Source organism: Thermobia domestica, chromosome 8 (assembly GCF_964235325.1).
Source record: "Thermobia domestica chromosome 8, izTheDome1.hap1.1, whole genome shotgun sequence".
Classification (NCBI taxonomy): Eukaryota; Metazoa; Arthropoda; class Insecta; order Zygentoma; family Lepismatidae; genus Thermobia; species Thermobia domestica.
This window is the reverse complement of record NC_137461.1, coordinates 271,682,473-271,688,472: the sequence shown is the minus strand read 5'-3', so window position 1 is coordinate 271,688,472 and position 6,000 is coordinate 271,682,473. Positions and strand designations below refer to the sequence as shown.

Here is a 6,000-nt window from a genome sequence, read left to right as displayed (position 1 = left end):
GCTCTATCAGCTAGTTAGGGAAGTGGACTTGACCATGCTTTCACAACTTTCAAACAAGAAGCTAACAAAGTACATTTTAAAATAATGGTGTTAAAAGTGTACATTGCACCTATTAAAAATAAGATAGGTAAACTATGAGATACAGCGTTGTAAATATTGTAAAGGGAGAGTATTTAAGATAATTTTCAGATTATGAATTTATACTGCACAAAAATATAAAAGTTTTCTAAAATTCCATAGTTACAAATGATTTTATTTTGTATTTTCTTCGGTTTCTTTACATCATAAGCATTTTCATGTTTCAAATACGTATTTCTGTATTTACCTTTTTTGAATACGAAATTTCAGTGCTACGCTTCAGTGCCAACGCATGCAATTCCAAGTATCTCTCTCCCCTCCCAAATCCCTGTATAAAATTTTAGGTATGTAGTACTCTCGTTGGCAACACTGTGTTCTCACGAACTTCTGCAAGCAATTTCGTCGGAATTCCAATTCTTCGTTTGAATCCACCAGGCTGCAGGCGAGGCTAGTCTCTCCTCTAGGCACGACGCTTCCCATGGAGGGGATGGCGACCCCGGATTGGCTGTCGACCAAGTGACGCGCTCGAGCGGAGCAGAATCTATGCTCATACACGCACAGATTTGAATCTGCCGGGACTCGTCGCGTTACAACAACAGGTTGTTGCACATGGCGATCTGAGTGACTGACGTTTGTTCAGTTGACGGTTAGGGTGTCTACGGGAATTGGTGGCGCTTTCCTTCCTCAACAGTTGTTCAAGAAGTATTTCGAGTGATAGGAGTTCTTGATAGTTCAGTTAATTTGGAAATATATTTTGCTAAGTGCTTCTTTTCTAAAAGCATCGGACTGTGACTGAATTTTTGTGAGCGTCAATGAACTTCTTTGTCTGCTAGCGAGGATAAAGAAAAAGAAAATTGCAGTGGGGTACGGGGAACGTTTGGTGTCGTCATACGAGAAGCAGTATAGCAGATAATGACCTTGTACGCAGATCAAGGCGACTGAGATATGAGTCTTCTGTAATCAATTTTTCGCTACAAATTCTTCAATACTTTCGGTAAAATAAAGAATTCTTTGAGTAAATTTGTGGTTATGTTATTGGAAGATTCTAGGAGGCAGGATTTTGGTGTTTCTCAGCAACAGGATTTGAACGTTGAAAAGAGACTTGCTTAATCATTAATAAGCAGTTTCGGAGCAACTTCAAGGATATTCCCATCTGCCGCCAAGTGAGGGGTCCGTTGGGATGGAAGGAACATGCTTAAATTGACAGCATTTAAATCCGTGATTTTGTGCAAGACAGCCGGGTAAGCTTTGAATGCTTTTGTTTTCAGTTACTCTTAATTGTAAGTTCTGTAGTGCAGCTAATTTTATTCTTGCTGAGTAGAAAAAGTTACTAAATTGATGTTTGTTTTAATGTATTTTGATTGTCTATAGGACAATGAGGGGAAAAAATAGATTGCAGTTATTCCAATTACGTAACATCTTTTTACTTAAATTTCACAGCAGTTTATCGTATGATTTTAAGTCAAGTATGACAAGTATTTTAATGTCAAATTGTATTGGTAATTTTCTCTGTGTACATATGCTTTCTAAGAAGTTTCGTAATAGTATGTGGAAAGATGACTAGAATGCTGGCCCGCATATATAAATAAAGGTAGGTTAGTTGCCGGGTTGGTTCCTTGTTATATTAAAGCTCAATATTCAATTCACATAGTAATCCCGAGCGAGCGACAGCGACTGAAGGCGGGTTAGTTCGGGGGATGCATGGCGGTGTGCTAGGATCCTGTCAAAGTATGTGGTATATTTTTTAAAGCAACTCCGCCGTAACTGGACAAGGTTCTAGAACACAGGTCCTCCTTCCCATTTAGCTGTAATAAGGACAAAAAACGTGCCCTGCGGAGCTCTAACCCGCCTTCACTCGCTAACGTACGTTTGGCGATACTATGTGAATTAAATATTAAATGTTGGTACAGAAAGGAACCAACGTAGCTGCTAACCTATATGGGGTGGAGGGACCTGTGTTCTAGTACCTTTCCCCATAGCTGTATAGCCATTGTGTGTGTGTGTGTGTGTGTCTGATTGTAGGTTCAAACGCAACTGAAAGTTGCTAATCTTTGCATATGTTTGAAGATATTTATTTGTAATTTTTGAAGTGGAGGGAGCAAGACATTAAGCTCTTACTTATTATTATTATTATTATTTATACAATGTTAAACGTGCATAGTTTGTATAAAATAAACGAGAGTGCGATACATTATTGTTTGGTTTAACATTTCGCTTCATCAACAGTTGAATGTTTTCACTCAATTCCAGTCAGAGCCGGATAATATTGTGATACTAAAGTCTGTATGAGATGTCATATGCTACAATCTTCATCAAAAGAACGTACTTAATTTCGTACTAGTTTTCTTCAGGATTTTGGGTTTCTAAGTTCTAGAGGATTACGTAGCGTACAGTTCAGGAACCTCGATACGTAGCGTACAGTTTTTGATTGGCTATTCTGTGTGTTCATCCAGGGCTTTTTCCTTAGGTTTAGCACGGTAGGATATACTAAATTCAGTTCATAATCACACCTGTTTGATTTCCCGCCATTTTTCTGTTTTGTGGCCAGAATGATTTTAAATCTATAGCAATTTTCAGTCTTGTATGGTTCGTTGTATTGACTTGTATTTTAAAGTTCTTATTAGACAGTGCAAGCCCATGATATTCCAGGAATGCTCATCTGTATGTGCATTTATTTTTCATTTTAAGGGGGGTGAAAGTTGAATGTTTCAAAATTTCGGATTAATTGTATCAATATGCTTTCCCTTTATGGAGTACCGTCCTATGTAATAGAATCTTGTATAGAATTAAACCTTTCTTGCTTGGTGAAAGGAGTTCGAGGCAGTGATCATTTCATGCCCCCCCCCCCCTTCCGGGAAATTTCACTGTAAGGTAAGGTGAGAATAGTTATGCGGAAAGATCCCTCCTTGCGAGCCGCACCGACATCACTGGTTCGAATTGAGTATTAGACTGTTCGGTTTTCATAGAAGATTATTTGTAAACTGACCCCCATGGAATTTCAGGAATGCAAATAATTCCTTAGATCACTAGTTCACAATCTTTTGTTTTGTTTTGTGTCCCCCTTCAGGAACCTCGGGTACTTCACGCGACCTCCCTCCTCGCCTCTCAGCTGTCTTACTCTTTTTTCCATTTAACGTCTCGCTCCAACATTCGTAAAATTTGTAATTATGACTGTCTTTTTTTTCTTTCTTCTCTCAGTTTGGGCTTCGCTTGCTCTCTTAACGTCCCAGGTTGTAGACCACTGCTTTAAATCGTAGTGCCTTTTTAGATTCTAGTATCTTGATGTGCCACAATTATGCTGTAGGTTAGAGACGGGTGAGTGCTTATGGAATGAATATCTAGATGCATTAAGAGTCTTCATCCCGACGAAATTAAAATACCGCTAATTTTATAGTATTTATGTGATATCTTCAAATAGATAAAAGATAATTGAAATAGGAACAAGAGCGCCCTAGACAATATTATTTTGCGTGTGGTACCGTTATCACAAGTCACCTAGTGGCTTTCCGTTTTCAGCTGTTTAGAAACGCGAAAATAAATGCCGATTTTCAATTTGGCTCGAAATCGAAAGCAGATAAGTGAGTCGTGAAAACGGATTCTTATGTAAAATAATATTGTCTAGGGCGCTCTTGTTCCACATTTCGATTATCTTTTATCTATTTGAAGATATCATATAATTACTGTAAGATTAGCCTGTATTTTAATTTCGCCGGGATGAAGACTCTTAAGCATGACTTATTTGGTTCTGCCATTATTTCCAGTGTGTTCCAAGCATGAACATGTTATAGGCTATGTGGAACTTCCATGTTTCATATTGACTCATAGATATAGTGAAAGGATTGGTTTTTATTTAAATTTCCGAAAGCAATAACTTTTAAATCAGCAAATGGATCAAAGATAATGAAGGAAGTTTATTTACATGAAAATAAAACAAAACATACCAAGAGGGTATGCTTTCCTTATGTAGCAGACGTATTATTTGGGACCGAAAATGTTAGTTTTGGAGCCTTGCACTTAGGTTGACAGAAGTGACAAAATCATTTGACTTGCACATTGGTAAAATGAAAACAGTGAGGAAACTCACATGGCCGGGTTCACACCAAGAATCCCTCACACCAGAGCTTAAGCGTTTTACAATTGACCTAGCATGTCTCCTTTTCCTGAACAATTTAATACATTTTAAAATATACATAGTGCGATGAAGGAGAAAACTTTACTGAATTAAGTTGACTATTGAATAAGGTACTGGTTCGTAACCTTTTCTTGTTTGACAACTCCTCTTATTGAATGCCCGCAACATAGCGGCACATTTGTCTGATATTTTATGAATAATAATATAAATTTGAAGTATAAGACTGCAATAAGTTTGTATAAAGTAGCGACTTGATATAATTTTTAAATTCTAGAAACTGCGACACACTGGTTGGAAATAACTGAATTAAGGCATTGTTACTAATCACACATTTTCTATTACCAATTGGTGACTTTTTACTGTTAGTATTAGATAGTATATAGATATGTAGCCTTCGGTACAGGAAATGATTTCCATTCATAAGATAAGCATTAAAGAAAAAAGGAGGGAGCATGCGTTATATTGCGATAGTCTCCTTGATTGGCAGTTAACGATTGGACTGATAAATTGAAGGTAAACAAACGATAAATTGAATGAAGGAAAACGAGCTTGTTTCGTTTTCACTTGTAGTGTCGTATTTTTTTTATATATATATATAGTTTAACCTCGTTAATCCAAATATTTGTTTGAGCTGTTCAGACTATTAAAAAGTCCGGATTACTAAGGAATAATAATAAAAAAAAAAAAAACCCGAAACAAGCATAAAATACGTACATAAATTGGCAGTATGTACGTACGTACAATAAATTGAAAAAATACACAATAAAGACCAACTACAAAATGAAACTTGATATGGTACTGTTCTTTAAATACTACATTACAGTAAGTTTGGTACAAAAACGTCATCTGAAAAGTCTTTAAATAGTTTTCTGTCTTTCTTGATCTAAAAATACATATACATATAGGCACATGGGAGTGATTACGGTAATTTCTTCTTTGTTGCCATTAACTTGAAATTTTTTCTTGCACACCTGGTAATTAGCTGGTGTTGAATCGGTTTAAAAGTTGCAAATCTGACAATCCTGTGTTCATTGGACTCAATTTTCCTTTCCTTCTAAGCCAATGATTGGAGTTTCAAGAAGTTTTATTTATAGGTTAGGGTTCATATAATATTCTGTTTTATCATAATTATATTAATTTTTGGCCTCCTTCGTATGTTTAAGCAGAGCCACTCATTAGAAGGGGGAGGGGGTGACTGAAAAAAATATTTCGTTTCCTTTTTCTAGGTGTGATCTTTTCTCAACTTTTAAATTTCAAGCGATACTTTTCCCTAGAGGTTAATTGAGATTTTAAATTTAAAACAATAGAAAAGTAATGGAAGAAGCATATTTTAACTTTTACGTGGCTAATTTTATAAGTAGCTGGCAACGATGCTGTCATTGGGGAAGAAGCATCACAGTTTGGACGGTCATGGGGGCCACTGATCTAAGGAGTAATTTGCATTCCTGAAATTCCATGAAGGCCAGTTTTCACAACAAATTTTCTATGAAAATCGTGCAATTTAATACTAAATTCGAACCAGTGATTTTAGGGTGCGGCTTGGAGGGGATCTGTTGTGCTCAATATGGATATCTAGTATTTCCGCAGTACTATTTTCACCTCCCAGTGTATTGAAATTCCCCCCGGGGGGGGGGGGGGGAGCTGAAATCATTTTTGCGGATGGGTATTCCTGGAATGTCAGCTAGTGTTGCCGGTCTCCTGATTTTCCGGGTTTTCCGCATCGTTCAAAAGCTCTTTGAAAATGTAGACTTTAGAATAGTTCTTATCTATAGATGCAATGTATTTTGAAA

At 36.8% G+C, this 6,000-nt stretch overlaps 1 long non-coding RNA gene across 1 annotated transcript in view; it reads left to right on the top strand.

Annotated features, from left to right (window-relative positions):
• Nucleotides 1-537: 537 nt before the first annotated feature.
• Nucleotides 538-6,000, top strand: part of LOC145693629 (uncharacterized) — a 56,768-nt gene continuing 51,305 nt past the window's right edge. The window contains exon 1 of the long non-coding RNA XR_014132811.1: nucleotides 538-1,319. This is a non-coding gene — a long non-coding RNA (uncharacterized LOC145693629). The remainder of the gene's footprint in view (nucleotides 1,320-6,000) is intronic.